The sequence below is a fragment of the Simochromis diagramma genome, unplaced genomic scaffold (assembly GCF_900408965.1).
Source record: "Simochromis diagramma unplaced genomic scaffold, fSimDia1.1 OVJJ01000320.1, whole genome shotgun sequence".
Classification (NCBI taxonomy): domain Eukaryota; kingdom Metazoa; phylum Chordata; class Actinopteri; order Cichliformes; family Cichlidae; genus Simochromis; species Simochromis diagramma.
In genome coordinates, this window is record NW_024386773.1 from 11,177,494 (window position 1) to 11,190,301 (window position 12,808).

Sequence of the window (12,808 nt, forward strand, 5' to 3'; positions counted from 1 at the left end):
CTTAAACTCCCCTCAGTATGTCCCCAATCTTAACAGACATCTCACTAAAACTTACCATCATCTTGCTTTTAGCTTCGCATGTATTTTGTTCATGAAACAGTAATAAGACTCACCCTAAAAATGCATTGAAAGGTTGCACGGTACAGTCAATTGTGGAGTGTTTTGTGTTTCGGCATGAAATGTCCCAGAAAATTTCACTATACAGATGAACATGTCAGACAGTGGCATCAGCATGCCCACAGTAGTTATGTTATAATGTTAGCATGATGATGTAACCTTGTGCATCACAGCATGGCTATAGACTTTTAGCATGTGACAGGGTAGTTTTACAAAAAGCAACATATTTTTAAAAACGTAACCTCAATGTTTCCAATCAATACTCGCCGGTAGTTACTCAACACAAAGAGAATGCTGTGCTACCTCTGTCATCTTTCATTTTTAAAGAGCAGCTCTCTTTGAACTTTCATTGTAAAATGAGATTTTAAACAGAGAAAAAAATCACATTAATCTCCACCCGTTGCCTGGTTTATACAATATTTGTTGGATGTAGAAGAACCAAAGATAAACCTGCACCAACGCAGGAAATCAGAAATAAACAACAAATAAGCATGTTTCAGATGTACCAGATGTCATCAAAGTTTAGGAAAACTAATGTGCATATTAATGTAGTAACTGACAGCAGAAGCTCTGTGTAGTAACAACTGCAGCTATTACTACTTAAGCATTCAGGTAGAATAACTGTGATAAGAACCATGAGAATGACTAAATCTCAATGTTTAGCTAGCTGTTCAAATTTTAAATGTCTCAGTAAAATATCCACTATTAAAATAAGCTGCTGTCAGTGCCTCTCTGCCATAGTTAGTGAATACATTAGAGCCTCTACAGCCTGCACAAAGCCCATATCGTATCATTGTAGAAATGAAAACATGATAGGAGCAGACAGACTGACAGAAACCCCTAGAAGCTAAAATTAGCTTCCATCGACCTTCAAGCAGGAGGAGCACCAAACTCCTATGAATTATAGGATGTATGTATCAGATGGACATTGCTACCAAGTTTGCATTTTTTACCATACTCATTGTTTTTGTCGTTGTTTTTAGACTGGACGTGACCATATTTGGACAAAAGGACAGAACTGAGGAATTTTTAGCTAGCACTAGCACTAGCTAGCTAGCTAACTTATCAACTCCATCTGTAATTCACTTTAATATTAAATGGGAAGCTAAAAACAAACAGTAAACCAGAACTTACTGGTAGGTATTCTACTTATTTATTGTTGGACATTTGTCCCAATACATATTTTAAGATTTCAAGTTGAGGGTACTGATTTCTATTCATGTAGTCGTTCTTTTCCACTTACCCTTATCAAGGTCGCGGTGAGGCTGGAACCTCCACCTAACATTATTTGTTGTATTATATTTTAAATACATTGTTACCATTGGATAATTGTTTTAAAAAAGAGATTCAAAACAAAGTACAATAACTGAAGAGACTGAATATCCACCTCCACAGAGCATCTTTTAGTACAATCTAACACAACAATCCAGCTAATATGAAATGAAAATCACATACACACACATGCAGTTTAAAAGCTGTTGCGTACACAAACACACACTCTGTGCAGCAGGGCTCTACAGAGATATTACACACTTGGAGAAGGATCCCAGTTTTGGCTGATTGGCGCCATAGAAGCAGATTTGTTGAATTTCAATGCAGAATCTTCAGATATTCAGACTCCATGCTGGGCTGTCGTACCAAAAAGCTGGGTGGTTATTAGTAAGTGAGAGCTACAGTAAGACACTACGGCACAGTGAGAAGTTATGCAATTCAGTGCAACAGCTCTGCAACAAGTACTTCAAAGATAAGGCTTATCCTGGTGAATATTTGTTGTGCTAGAGAGGATATGAGCCTCTTGGTGATTTGTGGTCTTAAAAAATATTTCATTTAATTGGTGCTTCTTTGTGTGTTCTGTTTTATCAAGGACAACTTTGATGTTTTCATGGTAAAGGACAAAACTGTGCTGTTGTCTGGTGTTAGCTCCTGTTGTTTCTTACTCAAAAATCAAGCTTTTAAGTGCTCAGTTGGTGTATGATCATCTTCTCTTGACTCATGTCTGGACACTAATAGGCTCTCAGAGGCGATGGCTTTACTTTTATGCAATTGTTTTTCTTTTGATGCAGAATTTGATCATGATGTGCCTCACGTGCTTTGTTTATACAACACTGTGTATCCTTGTGACTCTGCAGGATCATCTGTCGAAATCTTTCGCAGTTTGGAGCTCCTAAGTAACATACCAGGAGCATTGTACCCAGTCCTCACTGTACTACAGGAAATTAGAGCCATTCAGACCACTTAACACGCACAACAGCTGTGAATACTCAGTTCTTGAGAGCCCCTTTTGAATGAAATATCAACCTGCGCCGTTTCAATAGGCCCCAGCGCCGCCTTTGAAAAGCTGCATACTGTGTTCAATTAGCTATTGTTGGGGGGAAAATGGCTGTTCATGTGGGTGATATTTAGCTGCGGGTCTTTTAGTGTGTAATCATGCTCCAATAAGCCGTTCAGTATTCAGAGCAGTCATCTTTCTGTGTGTAGAGAGCCACATGAGGACTACGACACAGTTATTATTGTGTGTGTGGAGGAGTGGTGATGAGAACTCTGTGATGAGAAGCCAGTTGGCCGCAACCTCCTCTTCCTCCCACCCTTTGACATGAGGCACATGAGTCTGGAGATGGATTTAGGGTAAATGGATTTCTTCAGTGTGGTCATGAATCAAAATATTAATAATAAAATCTGTTTTTATTGGTCTGTTTTTATTTTTTACAAAAGTAATTTAATATCTCGTTGAAAGATTGCATGAAATACTGGCATTTAACATCATAGCAGCATTGAAGCTATTCACTATTACATTTACAGTTTGAGTTTTTCTCTTCTGATCTCGGTTACCATCAGCACATGAAACTGGAGCATGTCGTGGGCTCAAGCAGCACCCTTCGGGGCTGAAAACTGAAGCCAGTGCAGAAGTGCAAAAACAGTTCTTGGAGTGGCTACTTGAAGTTGCTTCACAGACAATATAAAAGATGGATGTAGATTCCAGGTCTGAAAAGTAAAGCCAATGTGGAAATGCCTTAAACCTGCATTCTTTTAAAAGACCCACATGAAGACAGGAACCTGCAAAAAGACTAGAAGTCTGTGGGAAAACGTTTCTCTGCCAGGACCTAATGTTATTATTTTACATATAAGTGGGTAGAGACTATCCAAGAAATGTATTTTCAAGTTTTGGTGAGAGAAGTTCTTCTGTTGTATTACTCTTGTTATTTAGCACTAATTCAGTGATGTGTGTCAAAGTTTGTGGATGTAGGCTGCTTTACTACAGCTCGTTTCCAAATATGATCAGTACTGCTTCGCAAAAACTAAGGGAGATGATGAGTAGTCCAAGACCAGTTTAACTACTTTACATGCAGTTATACAGTTTAATACACAAGTTCTCCAAACACTAAAAGGTATTATTTGTAATTCGAGTATGTTGCTGAGTGTTAGAAATGGAAGAGCTGGTAGGATTATACACAGCTTGTTAATGAAGGCTATTGTGAAAAAGAGAAATTATAAATCCATTTTGTGATGTCCTTGATAGACACATCAGGAAAAGCTACAGTGTAAGTGGATAATTAATTACTGAATTGTGTATTTGCTGGTGTTTTTGTTCTTGTTTCACCAAAGACACGGTGTAACCAAGGTGTGCACTGGAAGTCTAAGAAACTGGTTTTCTCTGAGCTGATTTATCTCCACTGTGCAGTGTGGGCAGATTATGAAACCAAGCCAGCTCTCAATAAAACTCTTTTTCCACAAGCAATGAATTTCATCAAATAGCAGAGCAGGAGAACAGAAAAAATATCCAAACATCCATCTGTACAGTCAAAGAGTCTACCTTGTGTTGAGCTGTATGTGAATACAGAGCAGCCCGGGGAAGCCTCCACAATCCCTGGCAAGGTATTCATTACACCCACAAACCTCCAAGTCAGCAGAAAAGGAGGAGGACACAACTGAGCGAGCAGCAATCTCCAGTGGCTCTGATTTCATGCTCTGTGTTGCATTTCCATGGCTGCAGAAACCCATTCCTCTAAACCCCCACTTTTGTTTTTTCATTGTCCCACCATTTTTCCCCTCAATGTCGGCCCACAATCGTGACTGGAGGCAGCAACTGGCCATCGCACTCAGGAGGGTAAACCTATCCTACATGCGATGCCAAGAGTGCTGGGATAAGGTTTCATTACTGGATGAGAGGCTTTATTGGCCAGCGTGTGCCCTTAATGTGTTTTCACCCATGAGGAAAAATGCTCCTCTATCCCCATAATATAAAGTCATGTGATAATATGAGCTCCCCTCTGCTCTCTAGGGATTTTAAATCAGCGGCATAGTGCTCTGCAGCCTTGACTCCAATTCAAGGTGGATAATGGCATCAAGAGTCAATGAATACGGTTTGTTGTGCACCGGTTTTTCTCCAGCGTACATTGCTAGGTCGCCATCACGGTGTGTCACCTCAGTTTTTAAGCCTTTTGTGTACAAAGAACACAAGCAGCTGCTTCGTGTCTCTGCTTTGAGCATCACAATAAAAGATCACATTGCCTACCTGGTGTGCTCCAACAGTAACATAGAAAAAAGCAAAAAAAATGATGTGCAGCGTAACTACACACTTTGCTTGCCTTTGTTTCTCTAAGATAGTAGTCAAATTAATTCTTCACTGATACATATTATGTATATAACATATAAGAATAAATCTTATTCTTCCTGCAGAGCATAAAGATAGATATAGATGGAAATATAAGACTTTTAAAAAGGATGGGAAACACTCCTGATTAAAGACCCTGCATAAATGTGGTGACAGATATGCATAAAGCCTCTTCAGCATCACCTCCATGAAACATATTCAGGTCACTGACCTGCTAAAATATCACAGGGGGGTGAGGACGGGGTTAGATTAGTAAAGAGGGAGACCATCCGAGACTCGGGCTTTGGAGTAAATTGATATTGAAACATCACTAACACCTCTGCAGCCATCAACCCCTCTCTAAAGACCAGGCACATAGACACAAACACACAGCCATATCAGCACTTACACACAAACACACACACACTCATTGTGTTGCAGACATGTGGGAGCTAGTGACCAGGAGGGAGAATGAGGTAATGATGAAAAAGCCAGAAGAGAAGAGAGCCTCCTCTAATGAGCTATTGACATTTTCAGATGATGAGTTAGGGGAGATGTACTTAGCTGCTGGATTGAAAAACACGAGCCCGTGATGTGCCGTGGAGAAAATAGTAATGATTAACGTTTAAAGCTAAAAAAGATGGCCCAAACACTCAAATGAAAAAATACAGCAGAGAAAAGAAATAATAGATTTTATGTGACAATAGAAATTTTAGACAAAGAGGAAAAAAAACCCTCATAACTCAAATTAAATTATGGATAAATAAATAAATATAACGTCATGGGGAAAAGTCAAAGATAATATAATAAACTTGACATGAATTAAGATACAAATTATAAACAGGTAAGAAGCATAAAAAATAACTGCAGAGTGATATGAAGTCTCATAAGGCAAATGTGTTTTATAGTATGAGGGTCAGCTTGTCCTGAATAATCACACATTCTGCATACAGGCCCTACTGACTGTGTAATTTATGTTAATGAAGAAAGAAGAGCTTCATACAAGTTACACTGAACCCATCACACACACATTTTTATTACAACATGGCTTTATTTGTCGTCTTTTTTTTAAAACAACATAGTTTTATGAGTCGGATGAACTGCATATAATCATATTTACAGGACATATATGTATTTGCTAGCCTGTTATTAGATATTATGGTTCTGTTTTGGTTGCCATTCCTTTGGCATTAACATCTACTGTATTTCCATTATTGTGTCTATTCTGGGTCTAAGGTTAAAACCAGCATTACACTCTCTGCTCCAGTATAGATGCATCATATCTATATGGTATAGTGTTGGACCACACCTCTTAAACTTTGAATGTGGGTGTTTTTAGTCTTTGGTGGCCACAGGTGTGTAAAATAAAGCACTTTCAGCCTGCCTTCATAAACATTTGTCAAATACTGGATCACTCCAAAGAGCGTAGTAAATCTGAGTGTGCTACTGGTATCAGCGCCTCCTTTGGTGAAATTTCTTCCCTCTTAGATATTCCATGTTCAGCTGTAAAAAAAAAAAGGCTTATCAATCAAAGCAGCTCAGACACCAGGTGGATGACCACCAAATAAAGTTACAGAGCGCTGGGGTATGACAGTCTCCAATGCTCTCCAATGTTCTGCAGAGTCCCAAACCTTTTCTACAATTAACATCAGCACAAAACCTGTGCACAGGGAGCTTCATGACACAGGTTTCTATGCTCAAGCTAGTCCTCTAGTTGAAGTGTATAGGTGGCTGCAGTACTGTTGTCCATATAGTGCATATGAGCAAACAAGGAATAGCACAAATTTCCTATACTGAGGTAAAAGGCTTGAACTCAAATCAGCTCTTTTAAAAAAAATAGACAACCCTAACTAAACACACGTTTTCTTCATTGCTCTTTTCCAGAGTTTTCACTACAGAAGTGGAAAGTGGAAATTCAAATCATCCTGGCTCACCCACAAAGCCCCAGTAGGCTTTTTAATGACTGCTCTTTTATTGTTTTCATGGAGCTTAAGTGCCCAGTATTTTGGTTTATGAACACATACTCCACTTTTGTTTTAAGCTAATTAATAAAAACAAAGAGGCAAACAATACTATGCTAACATGCTGAAATATGGTGTTAAAGATTTATCTTCATCGTGTTGGTATGCTGGCATTAGACTTTAGCTCAAAAGATTTGTTGTGTCCAAGTAGAGCCTCAGAGAACTGCTGACACAGCGACTCTGTGAGGCTTGTTATGGGTTTGCTTTTGTGACCACAATTATTTGTGGTTATTCTTTTCCCGTCAAGGCCTGTAATTTCATCATTTGCTACAGCCATATGCTTGCATTTCCTAGCGCTCCTCATTTCTTTGAATATCTGTAATAAACAGTCACAAATGTTGCCTGGACATGTCGCAGTCTACTCATAGCGGAGGAAGGAAGCAATAGCAATGAAAAACATTTATAGCATGAGTAAGAGCTTTTTCAAGACGAAGCGAAAGGCGTAGCTGGAAAAACAAGAAGCTGATTTATGCTTGTGTTGATGGAAAACCTGTTGTGGATGCTTTTGTGAATGATTTCACTCTCACTGTTAAACATTTGTACAAAACATTGTGTCTTAAAAGAAGAAGAAAACCCCGAAAGATGTTAACACTCTAAATAGGAGTGCTGGATTTTTGCCGTCAACTAATCCAGCCATCTGTCTGTCTGTTGCATGTGATAAAACTACTTTTCAAAGGTGGCATAATGTGAGTCATTTTTCATTCACTGTCAGTCCAACAGTGATGCATCAGCTCAGTCTCCAGTCAGACACATAGCACTGCTGAGACCAAAGAGTAATTGACTGGAACTCAAGCCAACGGGCACAGGAAGGTCCCCGAAGATCGGCTGCCGCTCTGCTCCTTAAATACATTGACATTGATTTTTTTTTCCACTGTGCTCTTGTCATCACATACTGTTCAGGTCATGGATCAGAATACACTTTAGGTACTGGACCAGGAGGGAGAATTTCTGATATACAAACAGTGCTGTGCAAAAGTCTCGAGCCACCACATTTATATATATTTTGTTTCCAAGGCTTTCTGGAGCTCTTACAAGTTTTTCTTTGTGCATCAGCTGCTTTTTCACTCACTTTCATTCCAGTCCTTGTATCTGACCATTTTTATAGGATTATTTTTTGTTATTTAAGCCACTTGCTGTAACTAACTCACTCACCTATGAATCATTCAAGGGATGAACCAATGTTGGTACTATACACAACAGATAACTTAGCAAAGAACCAATTTTAAATGGCATCTTTAGGCCTTTTTTTACCCGCAGCTTGTCACAATAATATATTTTGTTCCCATTTCTTTAGGTGAATCTATGAAAAATGTCAAAGTCACAGTTTCTCAGGCATAAGATAACATTTTTGAACCAACAATAAGATTCCTAAAGAGTTGTTAGCCAAAAACATTGCATATTTCAGCGTGGTGTGCAGTGCATTCTTGAACAAGTGGCAGGCCTGAAAAACTACAGCAGATGAACACGATCTGAAGGTCTTAAAGAAATAAGAAAAAAACTGCAAAAACCTCACACAGGTCTACTGTTCGACGAGGGCTCCTCAAGGATGGTGTCAGTGGAAGGGTAAAGAAGTCAAATTATAAATTATACAAAAACTGGACTTAAAATCAGTGATAACAGGTCTTACAGAACCTAAATTGAACATTTTTGGTTCAAATCATCATCAATATGTGCAGAGAAGGTCAGGAGAGAGGCGCAATTCATCTGTAAAACACGGTGTTGCCTCACAGCAAGACGTTCCTGACCATCAGGCCAGGGTCTTTCTGTGTGGAGTTTGCATGGTCTCCCCATGTCTGCATGGTTCTCACCCACTACTCTGGCTTCCTCCCACAGTCCAAAGACATGTAGTTAGTGGGGTTAGGTTAACTGGTAACTTGGTAAGCCCATAGTTGTGAATGTGAGTGCAAATGGTTGTCTGTCTCTATGTGTTAGACCTGCAACAGACTGGCGACCTGTCCTGGGTGTACCCTGCCTCTCGCCCAAAGGCAGATGGGATAGGCTCCGCCCCCCGTGAGAGTAGAAGAGGATGGATATATTATGTGGGACTTTCTGCCTTTTACTTTGATGATGTGAATATTAAATAAAATATTCACACCAACAGAGTCCCTACACTACTCCCAGTGATCTGCTCTGGACTAAAAGTAGCATCAAAATAAAAAGAGGCAAACTTCTGTCAAAACAGTCATACCACAAAGCTGCTAAATATATACTGCTGTATTTTTTTGTGAGCGTGTGTGTAAACAAAGACAGTGACTGTGCTGCACGGCTGCCTGTGTAAATACATGAGGAATTCAGTGTAAAAACATGGGCTCTTGTTTCTTATGTAAACACACAGGTACATCACTGGGAAAAACACCATCCATTTCAATTAGGCGCTGCTGATAATGACAACTGGAGGCCTTCAATTTAATTACAAAACCGTGTGATTGCAATCACAGTCAGGCAGACTGCCCGTGCTAATGAAAATATTATACATTTAACAGTGTGTGGAAGGGAATGAAGCAAACCAATGTAACTGAAGTATAATCGCCAAATCAGTAAAGAAAAAAGAAAAATTATGAGTTTTCTGCACAATCTTTTGTGTGCATCATTGCAAAAATAATAAACCTTACAATTAAAAAAAAAACAGCTAGAAAAGGGCTTATTCTCAATAAATCGTGTGGCATATAAGAGAATTATCTGAACATCAGAACAGCATCAATATGCATTATCAAAATAAATATATTACAGACAGGAAATGGCAGATGATGAATCCTTGGAGGGCAGACATAACCTTGCACTCCAACCTGTCGATATTCCCCCGAGAGTAAAGCTCATGCTCACTCTCTCTACAGAAAATGCATTAGACAGAGACGATATCCTGAACTCGCGCCTTCAATCTATCACACACAACCACTAATCTGTTAATTGATCTGGCAAGGGGAAAGGAAAAGTGTGTGTGTTGTGTGCATGCGTGGGGGATACGGTGCTGAGGGATGACACGACTGAATAAATATATAATCTTTTATAATGGGTTCAGGGACCTTGAGTGGATGAGAGCTTGATTTTGTTTGGAGTCCCCCTTTAAGGATTCATCCAAACCTGTTTGTTGTTGGCAGCCTACAGCTAAGACCAGAAACAATATAGAAAGATTTCCCTCTAAATAAATATGTGTGCATACATCAGTGACGAGATTCCAGTAAAACGTAGGAGAAGATCATGCTTATGTAGGATAATGTGGGACTCTCTGTTTGGTATTTCTGACTTAAAACATTAACACACAAAGTGTTGCAAACATTACCCACCCGAGGATAAATGTACAGCATGTAAGTATCTGGTAAATAAGTGCAGAAGGCTAGAACTGCTTAGGCTAGAATTGCCTCTATTTGCTTAATCCAGTCAAAAGTGGAGAATTTTTTAACTCAATTATAGCTTTATTTCCTTTTATTTATGGTAGTTTACATGAGATTTGCTGAAACACTAAACCTTTTATCAAAATGGAAACCCCACAATTACATCTTATTCAGCGCAGATGTCTTTACATGCCACACTGCCCTCATTCACAGTACAGGTGTGTTTATGGTGCTGCATTATAAGTAAGGGAGGTCATGCTTGCAGGGCCATTGCTAATTTTACCTGGGCTTTCCCTACTGTGAAAAGTCAAATCTCAAATGTGAAAAAGGTCAATGGTTATGGGAATAACGTCTTTTAAAAACTCAAATGTTAACCTGATGTAAAAATAACACGAATAATAAAATGGGGAGAATCCGACGAGTGTGCATGTCTAAAAGCTTTCAGCGTATCTCTAAAGTAGGCTACGTATTGACATACTTCATCCAGTAAATGCAAACTTGGACCTCCAGGAGATGATACTGGAGTGAAAGGGCGACACTAATGACTCTGATCATTTCAGTCAAAAGACGACGGTCAACAATATGCTGCAGAAAATGTCATCAAGCGTTGCTTTACAAATGCAGCAGTGTTTAAAGGAAATATTAGAGCAGTGCCAGGAATCGTGCCAGCCGATTGGCCAAACGTACATTGACTCATTTAAAGCGGTCAGCGTCGTGTTAACGCCTTTAAAGGACCTTTAAAGCTGTTCTTTTCAGATAAATAAGGACATTCCAACATTTCTATTTCAGTGTTTTTATACTCTGTATGCATGTGGTCCATGCTGTTGCCTTCTAGGATAAAAGTGCAGGTACAACTGGTTTCATAAGCAGATAATGCACTTTGTACAGCCTTCACGTGGCTCACACTACAAAGAACAAAGATTAAATGAAATGACTGGTGTGTTACCACGTTTGATCCAGGTTCTGAAAGTAATACATTGTGAGGACGATCACATTTTGCATGGGTGTGCTTTGATTTTACTCAAGCCCACTTGGCACCAACGAGTCTTTCTTACTTTTCCGAGGGGAGTCGGAGAAGCTGAAGGAAGCTCAGAGTTTAGAGTCAGGCGGATGGCAGCGGGCATTCTTTCAATAAGAGTGTAATGAATGCAAAAGTGTTTTTTTGATATTACTCCGCTTCTCAGCCGCTAAAGGGATTAGGAGCCTGATGAAGGCTGGGGTGTTGGTGATAAGAGTCAAAAACAAGAAGAAGTGAGTCATACGCTCTGATCCTTTCACCACCGTCCTCACCAGCAGATTTTTAGCATCCTCCTCTGCGTGACACAGACATCCCCCTCGGAGGCATAAGGAGCTTAGATGATGCAGCATTTTTTTTTCCTCCCTCCTACAAGAAAAACTTGAAGGAGACTTGCACTAATAGCAAGCTGGCTGCTTCTTGTTGACTTGTCAAGCATTTAATATGAAGAATCTGCCTAAAGAGAAAGAAATCACTGTACCACAGTGAATGCTAACCAAATTAGTTTATCAACTATTTTCACTACAGAATAATTAAGAAATCATATGCTATTTGGTTTTCCTCATTCCTCTGTTATAAGTGAATGGATGTTTTTATTAAACATGACAAATCTGAACCAAAAGCCCAACATTAAGACTGCTCTAAGTGCTTGGTCGAAGAGGAGTTGAACTTAATACAGTCATCTTAAGGACTCGGTTCTGGGTGTGAGCACAGACGGCCGACACACCTGATGTTCAAGCCTTCTGTTTAAGAGGGCCATCCAATCAAACAATGGGGCAGTGGCCTTATAGTGAAGAGAGTTAAAGCAACTCAAGTAAAGACCAAATATAAAAGTAGGTCAAAATAAGTATACTGTATTCCTTTATATATATATGGTTGAAAAATTATGATCACAGTTGCATGTTGTGGTTAAAACAGGTCAGGCTGTAATTTTATATGTTAACTATTTAATCATGACTTAGCATTACAAAAGAGTACAAGCACGCACTTATTTTCTTGAGGTTAGAAAAACCTACATGTATGCTGCTTCACCTCCACGCAATGCACGGTTTAACCTTTCATCGTTTGTTGTATTTATATCTCTGCTCTTTCCTTTGCTCTGGAAATCAGAGAGAAGAGATTACAGAAAATCCCGTCTTTCAGGTGAGAAAGTGGGATTAAAAAGCAGGCTCAGAGTACAAGGTGTGAAAAATGCTCACAGTGTTTGGTGTGAAGCAGGATGTTGAAGATGCACTGTGTGCAGTTTCATTATCCGATTAAAAGCAGCATTATACGTTAAAAATGAACTGCTGGCTTTGCATTGGTTTACTTTGAGAGCTTCTAAGAGGTAGCGTGTCCATGTGTTATTCTTGTTCATATACTGACACCTAATGGCCATCGAGAGTACAGCAAAGCATGTGGAATAACAGTGCACTGAACAGTTTCTCCATTCAAAATCACTGGGTAACTGATTCCCACCAACATTATATTCCCATACAATTCCCATTTTTGTTCAATGTGAAATTCCAGAAAACAAGAAAATCTTGTGATCTCATATTTCATCCCAAATAAGTCAAATCCACTTTGAATAAAAGTTTAATTCACAAAAATACATTGACCAGTATAATGAAAATGTACTAAAATGTACTTTAATAATCCATAAAAGCTGGAACATTATTGACAGAAAAACACAAGAAGCATTATTAGAGTTGGTTTAGTATAATATATTTCAGCTTCGAGAGACATAGAAATC